General features: G+C 49.9%; 1 protein-coding gene across 5 annotated transcripts in view; it reads left to right on the plus strand.

Annotated features, from left to right (window-relative positions):
* Positions 1-2,246: 2,246 nt before the first annotated feature.
* Positions 2,247-12,062, plus strand: part of SLC7A1 (solute carrier family 7 member 1) — a 93,380-nt gene continuing 83,564 nt past the window's right edge. For 3 of the 5 annotated variants that reach the window (XM_064275293.1, XM_064275292.1, XM_064275291.1), the window contains exon 1: positions 2,247-2,360. The gene's annotated coding sequence lies outside the window, so the exon portion shown is untranslated. The remainder of the gene's footprint in view (positions 2,361-12,062) is intronic. The other 2 variants (XM_064275297.1, XM_064275294.1) reach the window with 2 other exon arrangements.

Here is a 12,062-nt window from a genome sequence, read left to right on the forward strand (position 1 = left end):
ATTAGCAAAGGCAATTCAGTGGAGAAAGGATAGTTTTTTTTCAACAAATGATGATGGAACAAATGAACAGCCACAGCAAGTAAGAGCATTATGGCTGGATTTGGGGGAATCAGGACCCAGCTCGGGAGTCAGGAGGCTTCCTTATGGAACTTGAGGATGTTATTTTACTACTGTGCATTTGAAACTGAAATTCATTGTTTTAAAACAAGGCATACCTCGTCGCTTGTTATGATGCCAAGCACATTCAAAGTGCTATAGCTACATTAACACCTTTTCTGAAGCTAGTACCATGCAGTTATATGCTTTTTAAATTTAGTCTAATTCTAACCAACCAGTTGCTGTGGAGTTGATACCAACTCATGGTGACCTCATGTGTGTCAGAGTAGAACTGTGCTCCATAGCGTTTTCGATGGCTAATCTTTTTGTCAGGCCTTTGGTGGGACAAAGAACCAAGTTTGGCTTTTTGTCTCAGGTTTTGGAAAATAGCCTGAGCTATGAAGTGTTCTTTGCCTTTCTAAAATAGCCAGGCAAGGAGGGACTACTCAGGCTCTCCCGCCTGACCACCTAACTTCAGGAAGGCAAGGGGCATGATGCAGTCAACCATGCATATACATTGAGGTCCCAGTGACCAGGGGACCCTGGGCCTTGGAGCTTTCTCTTCTGGGGGTTCCTGGATTGGTGAGAACATCCAGGCAGCGGAGTGAGTGAGGCATGTCCCTGGGGACAATGGAAGCCTCATGCCAGAACCCTCCCAGTCCCTGCCAGATGTGTCTCTGCTTGTGTCCTTCCTGGTCATAAATGCGTAACTATAAATTCATATAGGTAATAGTCTTCGGGAATTTAGTGACCCGTTCTAGAGAATTAATGAACTCACAAGGACAATGAGCCAGCAACGGCTAGCAGTACAGAGACAATTTGTGTAGGCCCAGCTCTGGGTGGCTGGATGGTAGAGAAGGCTGCAAGGGCAGTGATAAAGAAAAGTCCTTCTAGTTTGTGACCTAGTCCCAGGAGAAAAGACAGAGAGTGAGAGAGAAAGTGAGAGACAGAGAGCAGCTAACCTGAAGTGCAGGGAGCCGTACAGACTCCTGAGTTCATGGCTGCTCCTTGATTACCTGGCCTCAGATGGCCAAAGATGTTTTGACTCGGCTCAGGACAGCCAGGGATGAGGTCTGATCTGACTCTGAGTGGTGCGGCTCTGAAAGTTTTTGCCATGGAAGCAAGGGGCTGGTGACCAGGAATGGAGATGCGGAAAGGTGAAGCCTGGATCCACTTCCAGCTGGGTTTATGTTGATCCTTGACACTCAGTGATAAAGGTAGGGTTTGCCCACCTCGCCCCTTTCATAGTGTCACACCTTTCTTCCAAGGAGGCGCCTCTGGGTGGACTCGAACCTAAAAACTTTCAAGCGCCGTGTGCACCACACAGGAACTGTTCAGTTAGTAAAAAGCGTAACTCTGGAAGCCAGCTGCTGTGACTAGCTTGCCTGCCCCGCGTGCTTGTCCTCTGCCAAGGTGCGCCGTAGGGCCTTTCCAGACAGTAGTCAAGGATAAGTTATTAACAGCAAAGAAATAGCAATAAAATAATTAAATGCAACGAAACAAATGTTTATAATCATTTTTAAAAGCCTTTCACATATATCCCAACTTTTTAATTTTGGAGAAAGGTAGCCAGTGGACAGCTCCGGCAGCTGTCTTAAGGCCCACCTGTCTCGGAAGGCACCTCCGGGGCGCAGCAGCAGCCCGGGGCGCAAGGTCAGGCTGCCGGTGGGTAGGTGGAGACCACGGGGCCGCTGTCTCTAATTGGCGGATGAAGCGGAACGGGGGCGGGGCGCTTGCGACAGTCTAGGGAGGCACCGCCCAGGAGGGGGAATCCCAGGTAGAGGGGCGCTGGGGCGCGGAGGTGCCCGCCCCGCCCACCCCGCAGCCTGCCCCGCCCACCCCGCTGCCCGCCCCGCCCACCCCGCAGCCAGCCCCGCGCCCACCGCCCCAGCCGGAGCCGGCCGCTCGGCGCGTCACAGCCGGGCACCAATGAGCGCGCCGCGCGGCCGGCTGCCGGGCCAGGGGGGCGGGCACGGGGCGGGGAGGGGGCGCGGGCGCCCGGCGGCGCGAGCTTGAAGAAACAGGCCCCGGCTCGGCTTCCCGCGCTTCATTCACTCGGCGCCGGCAGGTGTGAGCGGCCGGCCAACTGCCGAGCGGGCGCGGTCGCAGGGCGCGCAGGCAGCGGACATCCGCTAACCGCACCTTCCACTCCTGCCCGCGGAGCAGCGCGCTCGGCCATCCGCGTGTCCATCCGAGCGTCCGTCCGTCCGCCCGTCCAGCTGTCCCTCTGTCGCCCGTGGTCCTCCGCGCGTCCCACCGACTCGGTGAGTGCCCCGTCCCCGCCGGCGCCCGCGCAGCGTCCCCGGCTAGGGTCACCTTGGGAGGACCCGGCGCCGCGTGGGGCCGCGGCGAGGAGCGGCGAGGGTCCCGCGCCGGGGACGTCGCCTCCTGGGGGCCCGCGGGAGGGTGGCGGGCAGGGGCGGGCTCAGGGTGCGCGCGGGGCCGGTGCCCACGCGGCTGTCGCCTCCCTCGGAGTCCATCTTGGGTTTTTGAAGGCGCGGTGTGGTGCATGATGCAACACCGAGTGAGTAAGCGTGGGCGGCCCGCCTCTCGGGGATGCCAGCGCCGCTGGTTTCCGGGGCACACGGAGTGGCCGGGTGGGCAGGGGGCGGCACCAGGGGCGGCCCGCAGTCTCTGAAGCCCGGCGGGCGGCGGAGGAGAGCTTCCCTTACATGGCGCGGGGCACAGCACCCCGCCCCGCCACGAGGCCCGGGGATGTGTCATCAGAGCGGGTCCGGAGCCCGCCCGGCGGCCGGGAGGGTGGTCCCGAGGCAAGTGGCGGGTCCGGGGACCTTGGCGCCCGCCTCCCGTGGTCCTCAGACCCCAAGGCGCGCCCCTGTCCTCCTACACCTCTTTTCTGGGTCCCCAGGGTTACTTCAGAGAAGTCCCCGTTGGTGGGCTTCCTTATGACCCGATGTGGCCCGAAAAGGCCGTGTTCTTTAAGCCTTCCAGATGGTTTGGAGTGGGAGGAAGCTCTTCCGGCTTTATAAAGACAACCTATTCTCGGTGTGTTGCATCCTGCATAGTAGAAAACTTCCGAGCGCAGGCTGACCGAGTCATTCCAAAGCCTGTGTGTGCAGAGTAGCGTTGATCTTTGTAGTACAGTATTACTACAGCTTATGTACTATGTTGGCTCCTTCCTCTTTTCACTGTAACTGTGGGAACCAGATAGGAGCGGTGTTTGACTTGTATGATTAGGATAGCCAGACTTGTGCCTTTTGGAAACAACAACAAAAAACCTACACTTCCCAGTACATTCGGTCATGCTTGCATGTAGCTTGGAGTTGGTTTTATTTCAGACTTAAATACAGGAGGAGCCTCGGCTGGTGATTTCAGCCCTCAGTGTTATTTCCCTAAAAATCTTCTCAACTAAAAGTTGACTAATAGAGCTAATAACCTTTGGCTGAATTTCCTAATTGTGTTTGACTTGAGTTATAACTTATTTGCCATTTATCTTAACGTTTCTTGCCTTTTATGTTTGGTTCACATAATAGGAAACCGTGATACATTTATTCCCCCTGATATTTTTAGTTGGTCTCAGTGGAAATTATTATTTTTATATGAACACACCCTTTTGTCATTAAAACAAACTGCCTTGTTTTAAGTCACCCGACAGAATGGAAACTTAGTGGGGGAAAAGGTCGACAATGGATTAAAATAGTTTTAAAGATTTGGCACGTTGGGGTCATGTTTAATCATTAACGATGAAATTCAAGAGGTATCAAAGGAGTTAAGTATCCAAACAGGACAGGGCTTAGTAAATAGAGATCACCAATGTGCTCAGTTGCCTGAGTCTGGATCCCAGTGCCACATGCGTGCTGTTAAGCATAGAATTATTTGCTGTAGGGAAAAACAGGGCTTGAGAAACAAGATCGCTGGCCTCAGTGCGATCGAATTCTAAGACACATTAATTATATTTGGTAGTACCTTCCAATTCTTGGTGGAATTAAATACGTATTTATCGATTATTTCAGCCTGTAGGCTTTTTATTTTTTTTTAAGCAAGGCTCGTAAAAAAATAGGTAATTAAGTTGGGGGGACAGTGTTATGTCCAATTAAATTAGTTCCTCTTCTTTATTAGCCATCCATTTGGAGGTGTTGCTCTTGTTAATTCTAGGGAGGGATTTGAAACAGGAATTGTAAGTTCTTCTTGTGATGGAGCAGCGCATTTCCTCTAAGCCTCAGCGTATCTGGGCCTCTTGATGTTCTTTTCTGGCCCTTGCATCACTCCAAGCAGGAGCTTCAGGTATGACCTGGGGGCTCTCTCTTCCCCTGTCCTTTTACGTCATTGTTTCTGTAAGTCATCAGGACGCAGCTTTGACTGGAGTGTGAAGGGGAACCACCGGAAGGAAATTCCAACATGCTCTTCATTGATCACTTTTGCTGCCGAGTGGATAGTAGGTTGGTGTGGAGGGATGAATGAGAAGCCTGGAGGCTAATTAGGAGGTGATTGGCAGTAATTTTGGTGGACGTGAATTCTGGATGTATTTTAAAAGTAGAACCAATAGAATTTGCCAGTGAATTTGATGTGAGGTGGCAGAGAAGGAAGTCAGATAGGATTCCAAGTCCAGTGGGAGTTGCTATGTTAACGAGATGGGGAAGGCCAAGGGAAGAGCATGTTTGGTGGAGGAAGGACTTTTTTTTTTTTTTTAAAGGCAGTAAGTGAATTTTTTAGACACTCACATCTTAAAGGGACAGGGCTGGACAAAGTCCTGTCTTGGCCCGCTTCTCAGAGGGGTGACTGTATTGCAGCCACCTGCCTCAGGGTGGGGGGCCTCCTTCTCATTCACCTAGCTGTCTTGGCTCCTCGTACCGCACCTGGGCATCTCCTCAGTCTCCTTTGGTGCCCATGGGCCCTCTGCACTGCCCTGCCACACTCCACTAGGCAGCTGGCAGTGGGCTTGCAGGGATCTTATGGACCTTTGGCCATTCAGCTTGTACCTAGTGACGTGGCATCCCAGACCAAGACCCTGTCCACCCCGCAAATTTTAAGTCTCTTCTTCTGGTTAGAGAGTTTTTCCTGGCAGGGGTCCCTGGGTGATGCAGTGGTTTAATGTGCTCGGCTGCTAACTAAACTGTTGGTGGTTCCAGTCCACCTAGAAGTGCCTCGGGAGAAAGGCCTGGCAGTCTACTTCTGAAAAATCAACCACTAAAAACCCAGTTCTACTCTGACACACACAGGGTCACCATGAATCAGGGTCAACTCCATGGCAACTGATTTTTTTAGTTTTTCTGACAAATTATCAGCCTGTGGCAAAATTTGGAGGCCTTTCTTTCTCTTTCTCCATAACCATTCCTCTCGAGCCCCCTCCCACACACAACTCCAGATTAGCCTTGAAGATAACTACCTTTGTAGTTGTTCAAAGCGAGCCATAATTTGTTAAAGGGGATGGAGTGCATGGGACTGCCTGTGAACCTGCGAGAAGGACAGGTGGCAAATTGGTAAAATGGTTTGGTGAACTACTAGATATCTTCATTATATGCCTAAGACATTCGTTCAGATATGTAACATTCGCAGAGCAGCGGGGGAAGCTTTTCCCCTGACCCTTTTGGTCAGGATTCCTTCATCCTGGTAACAGTGGCTGTGGGCAAGATGTTTCTGGACTTTGGAATACATTCTGGAATAAAGGTCACCCATCCAGCCACACCCAGCTGGCTTTCTTTAGTTTTTTTTCCCCTTTGGTCATTGTCATTAACAATGGGGACCACCAGATGGTACATTTGGTGAACAAATTGTACAAACTTGGAGTTATAGGCACGTGACTAAGTTTAAGTGTCTGCTGGCGACCCCATGCACAACCCAACTTAACACTTCTGGTCCCGTGCCGTCCCCGTGATCGGTTGTAGGGGTCCCAGTGATCAGTTGTAGATTATGCTGTTGGCATCCATAGGGTCTTCATTGGCTGAGTTTAGGCAGTTGATCACCAGGCCTTTCCTCCTCATCTGTCTGAGCCTGGAAACCCTGCTGAAACCTGTTCAGCATCATAGCAACATGCGAGCCTCCACTGACAGGTGGTGGCTGCACGTGAGGTGCATTGGCTGGGAATGAAACCTGAGTCTCCTGCATTGGAGGCGAGTTTTCCTGAAACGATGACTGCCCCTTTTAGAAGGTAAGGGAAAGGTAGGACCAACACTGGGAAGGGAGCCACTTGTGGCTTCTGGAGTTCTGCTTTGCCTCTTTCTCTGCAGGCTGCCTCCAGAAGGCCATCTGACTCTCTGAACTAGGTATATACTTGCTCCATGTGTAGACTGGGGAAGTGGGTCTCTCTCCGCCTCACCATAAATGAAGCTAATAAACATGAAGCCCATACATAATATTCTTTGAAACAGGGAAAGTACCAAATCCTTACATTCAGATTTCTCTCATGAAATAAGTTCCATCTGTTACCAGCCTAGAGGAGCCCTGTTGGCACTTTGCTGCTAACTGAAACGGTGGTGGTTCAGACCCCCAGCCGCTTGCTCCACGGGGGAGAGATGTGGCAGTCTGCTTCTGCGAAGATGTACAGCCCTGTAGGGTTACTGTGGGCTGGAGTTGACAAAACGGCAGCGGGTTTGGGTTTATTTATTTTTTTGTTACCAGCCTACCATTCTGGTAGTGATGTCTGGAGTATGTAAGAAGCCTGGTGATTCTCTCCGATTTCTGGAAATCAGAAATCAAGCTCAGAGAATTCTTTAAAGGCTGCGGCTTGGTGGATTTACTTGGGGGTGGGAGAAAGAATGACCCTTCCTCTAGTAAATCCAGTTGCTGTCAGGTTGACTCGACTGCTAACTGAAAGGTTGGTGGTTTGCATCTACCCAGAGACGTCTTGGGAGAAAGGCCTGGTGATCTACGTTTAAAAAATCGGCTATTGAAAACCATATGGAACACAGTTCTACTCTGACACACGTGAGGTCATCGTGGGTCAGAATCAACTAGATGGAAACTAGTTACTGACTACTAGTTTAAAAAAAAAAAAAGAACCCGTTACTGTCCAATCAATTCAAACTCATAGCAACCCTATAAGACAGAGTACAACTGCCCCATAGGGTTTCCAAGGAGCGGCTCGTGGGTTAGAACTGCCAACCCTTTGGTTAACAGCTGAACTCTTAACCACTGTGCCACCAGGGCTCCAAACCTTACGGGATTGAGAGGACTTAAATGAGAATCCACGTTACTCACTAGTGTTTAACGTTAACTGCTATACTGGAAAGAAATCTCAGTTCCTTGACTCAGGCACGGGAGAAAAATAATTTTCATACCAACTTTATTTTGATACCCCATTCTGCCAGGGTGTTAAGACAATATCCAGTCACCTTTCTTTGGGATTGCATGTCAGTAACAGGGGCAAATGCAGTGTGGGGTGATCATCCAGGTCATTCTGTGGCCACTGTGGGGGAGGAAACAATAGCTTCTGGGGTCAGTTTGGTTCTAAGTGCCGGGGCATACCTGGCAGCCAGTCACTGTCTAGGATCTAGGTGTCCCCTGGAAAATGGGGGGCAGTTTCCTCAGATCCACACACTTATCTTGGGTTTGACTACTAAGGCACCGTGATGGTGCACTAGTTAAGCCCTCAGCTGCTAACCAAAAGGTGGGTGGTTTGAACCCACCCAGCAGCTCCACAGGAAAAAGACCGGGCTATCTGCTTCTGTGAAGATTATAGGCAGAACACCCTATGGGGCAGCTCTACTCTGGTCACTGTGAGTTGAAACAGACTCAACAACACCTAAATACAATAGCAACAACAACAGTAAGTCTGGAGGAGTCCCTGGGTGGCCCAAATGGTTAAGCACTCGACTACGAGCTGAAAGGTTGGTGGTTCGAACCCACCCAGAGGCATCTCGGAAGACAGGAGTGGTGATCTGCCTCCCAAAGTCACAGCCTTGGAAAGCGTATGGAGCAGTTCTGCTCTACACACATGGGGTTGCCATGAGTTGGACTCACCTTGATGGTAACTGACAAGTCTGGGATGCAGAACACACAGCCTCTTTCTTTCCGTTGCTTGTGTGTGTATGTATGAGTGAGGGGTATGTGTGTGTGTGTGTGTGTGTGTGTCTGAGGGCTGTCTGACCCGGTCATAGTCATTCTGACCCCCAAACATTTTGTGCAAATTACCCTGAGGATCTTGAGTTTTGGAAAAACCAAAGCATAAGACTTAGAGCTATTTCTTTTCTTTTTTCTTGAATTTATTTTGTTGTTGTTGTTGAGAATATACACAGCAAAAGTTGGTGTATACCAATTCAGTAGTTTCTACATGTATCATTCAGTGACATTGATTACATTCTTTGGATTGTGCAGCCATTCCTCTCATCCTTATCTGGGTTGTTCTTCCCCCATTAACATAAACTCACTGTCCTCCAAACTTCCTATCTAATCCTTCAAGTCACTGTTGTCAATTGGATCCCATATAGATAGTTCTCAAAATAGCATAATGTTCAAGGCAGATGTTTTTTTTTTTACTAGAGAAGCTAAACTATTATATGATATTAAGAAGACTATAGGGGATATTTTTAGTTTAAGGTTTAAAAATTTTCTCAGGACAGTAGTTTCAGGGGTCCATCCAACCTTCATGGCTCCAGGAAGTCTGGATTCCATGAGAATTAGAAATTTTGTTCTCCATTTCCCCCCTTTTTGATCAGGATTTGTCTATAGAATCTTTGATCAAAATATTCAGTAATGGTAGCTGGGTACCATCTAGGTTTCCTGGTCTCATGGCAAAGGAGGCAGTTTTTCATGGAGGCGATTAGCCGCACATTCCATTTTCTCCTCCAATTCCTGACACTTCTTCAGGGCTAGCTCTGTTTTCCACCTTATTTCAGTCCTCCCTTCAGGTGGTAAATGTAGACTCACCTAGCCTCTTGCAGGGTGAGGGACACGTCATCTGGTGATAGCAGTGAGGAGAGAAAGCAACAAACACTAGAAGGGAAAGGAAAACCAACAGCACCTTATGTTTCGTTAGTTCATCAGACTGTTTTAACTCGTCATTCTACCTATAAACATGCTTGGGGTTATCTGTTAAGGTTGGCTTGGAAAGGTCCTATTTCTCTGTATCTTCTTATCGGCCTACCAGATACCATTAATCAAAGTCTGTTACACCAAATAGGAAAGAAGAGAGAGACCCTGGGGCTGTGTAATAACAATAATGTTATTAGCTGTGGTCGAGTTGGCCCCTGATGCCTGGCGATCCCATGTACCACAGAAGGAAATGCTGCCCAGTCCTGCACCATCCCCATGATGGGTTGGGGGACCACTATGATCCATAAGGGTTTCAATGGCTGATTTTTGGAAGTAGGTCGCCAGGCCTTTCTTCCTAGTCCCTCTTCGTCTGAAAGCTCTGCTGAAACCTGTTCAGCGTCATAGCAACACACAAGCCTCCACAGACTGACAGGTGGTGGCTGGGCATAAGGTGCATTGTCTGGGAATTGAACCTGGGTCTCCTGCATGGAAGGTGAGGGTTCTACCATTGAACCATCTCTGCCCTTTTATATCGATAATAGCAAGCACTTCTTTAGTACTCACCATGTACTTGGGCACTTCCTACGTACTTTCCTTTGATCCTCACTGGCCTGGTGAGGTTGATAGTATTAAGTGAGGAGGAATCACAGCGAAGCTCAGCACGTTGCCCGTAGGCACACAGGAAGTTCCTAAGTGGCAGAGTAAGTACTGGGACTGTGAACTTTCAGCCTGTGCCAGCCATGTTTTGGCAAGCCATGTGCCCCGGGCGGCGCCAGCACACAGACAGAAGACCCTTGGTCACCGTTCCATTCTGTGTTTCTGAGTACTGGGGCACTGCAGCTGGCCACTCCGCTGCTTTCTGGCACCCCCACTTTCTTCCCCTGTTCGCCCTGGTTTCTCTTTGCTGTCTTTGAGCTCAGACCTTCCCTCCCTGAGCGCCAGCAGCCGGACCCCCACTCAGCACAGCTGGTTCCCCGGGTGTCTCAGGGTGTGCCAAGCTGGGAAGTGGCCAGACCCTGGGAGCTGGCGTGTGACAGGCTCGGTTGCATTCCTTCTGGGTCAGTCATTCATGTTCACATCCCCTAAGCCTAGCTGGACATGGGATTTCCTGCCAGGACCCTGGGTGGGGCGGGGGTGCTGCTCTATTTACTCGACAACTCCAGTCATCCTGCGCTCCACTCCCTGAATGGCGTGGGGAGAACCCCATGCAGGAGGTCTGGTGGGAACCAGAGACTGTGTTTATAGGGAAAAGTCGGCTTCCTTCTCTGTACTCCACCCTTGCTTCTTAGGACCAGTGGCAGCAGTAATGCTGCCTGCAGATCTTTAATCTGCCTGTTTCTCCAATGTGGTGAGTGGGAGGAACATCCCCTTCCTTGGATTACACTGCTCGCCAGTTGCCGTTGAGTCGGCTCTGACTCATGGCGACCCCGTGTGTGTCAGAGTAGAACTGTGCTCTACAGGGCTTTCGGTGACTGACCGTTCAGAAGTAGATTATATCAGACCTTTCTACCAAGGTGCCTCTGGGTGGGCTCGAACCGCCAACACTTCAATTAGCAACCAAGCACGTTAACCGTTTGCACCACCGTTTGGCACCCTGAAAAAGTGTTAGGAGCTGTCCAAGCCACAGGCGCACAGCAAGGAGCCCTGTGCACTCTGAATTGATTTGAGAGTGCTTTCCCTGGATGGTCACCGCGGAGCTGCTTAAGCCAGCTGTGTGTCCACTGCCACGCAGGGGACGCCTCCTCGCCTGCGGAGACAGGGCGCATCCGCGCAGTGCAGGCCGGAACTGTCCTCAGAAGCTCTGGAACGTTGGTCTCACAGTTAGGGCAAACGCTCTCTCCCCACCCTTTCCTCGCTCCCCCCACCCCTTCCTCCCTGCCTTTCTTTCTTTTCAACTTTTTTGGATAACATTTTAAATACAAAGAAAAGTTGCAGGAGTAGTACAAGGAACTCACTCCCGTGTGTCTTATTCTCAAATCCACCAGTTGCCCTTTTTTATCATTCTCTCTCTGTCTCTATATATATGCATATACACACCTACACACACACCCGTACACGTATTTACACACATTTATATACATGTACACGTGCACGTATACTCGTATATACATGCCCACTCACGTACACACATATATGCACATATGCACACGTGCATTTTTTCTGAACTGTTTGCTCATTGAAGACATCATGTCCCTTTCTTCACTTCAGCATACCAAAGTGTTTATTTTCTAAGCACGAGGACAGTTCCTGATATAACCACAGTGATACCAGAAAATACTAAAATCAGGAAATCTAACATTGACACAACATCGTTCTCTAGTCCACAGTCCATGTTCAACTTTTAGTTGTCCGAATAATGCCCTTTACAGCCATTTTTATTTGTTTTCTTTTTAGGGAGATTTTTCCAAAGAACCGTACTTTTAATTTTCTACCTCATAATCCAAAGGAAAAAGTGTTTCTAAGAGTTAGAATGCTCACTGTTAAAAATTCGATTTTAAAATAAAAACCATTCATAATTCCACCCCAAAGGCTTAGCGCTCGGCCAGGTGAAGGGCTTGCTGAAAGGTGGTTGGAAGCCTCTCCTTCAGCTCAGGGAGCCCTGGCCGCCCAGAGCTGTCCCCCCCAGCTGCGAACAGGCACACAGCCAAGAGCTCTGCATGCGAGTCCTCGGGCTGGAGGGAGGAGCTGGCTCCCTCTCCTGAGCTGACTTTTTCATTCATCACCTCTGCCCACCATTTGGGTAGGTGCCCACCTGGGTAGGAAAACTAATCTTTTGTCATATATCCTTGGGGCAGGGAAGGGCTTAGATCGTCATAAATATCCAGAACTTGTTCAAGACTTGAAATGAAGCGTTACAGGCCCTCTCTTGTCTGCTGTGTGCCACTTGCTTCCTAGACTTAGCGGGGGGTAAGGGTGGGAGATGGCGTGAGACGAGGGGAGTAGCCTTGGCCTCTTGGTTGAGCCTTTGCTGCTGTGGCTTGTTAGTTGCTGTTGAGTCGATGCTGACTCCTGGCCACCCCATGTGTGCAGAGTAG

The sequence above is a fragment of the Loxodonta africana genome, chromosome 23 (assembly GCF_030014295.1).
Source record: "Loxodonta africana isolate mLoxAfr1 chromosome 23, mLoxAfr1.hap2, whole genome shotgun sequence".
Taxonomy (NCBI): domain Eukaryota; kingdom Metazoa; phylum Chordata; class Mammalia; order Proboscidea; family Elephantidae; genus Loxodonta; species Loxodonta africana.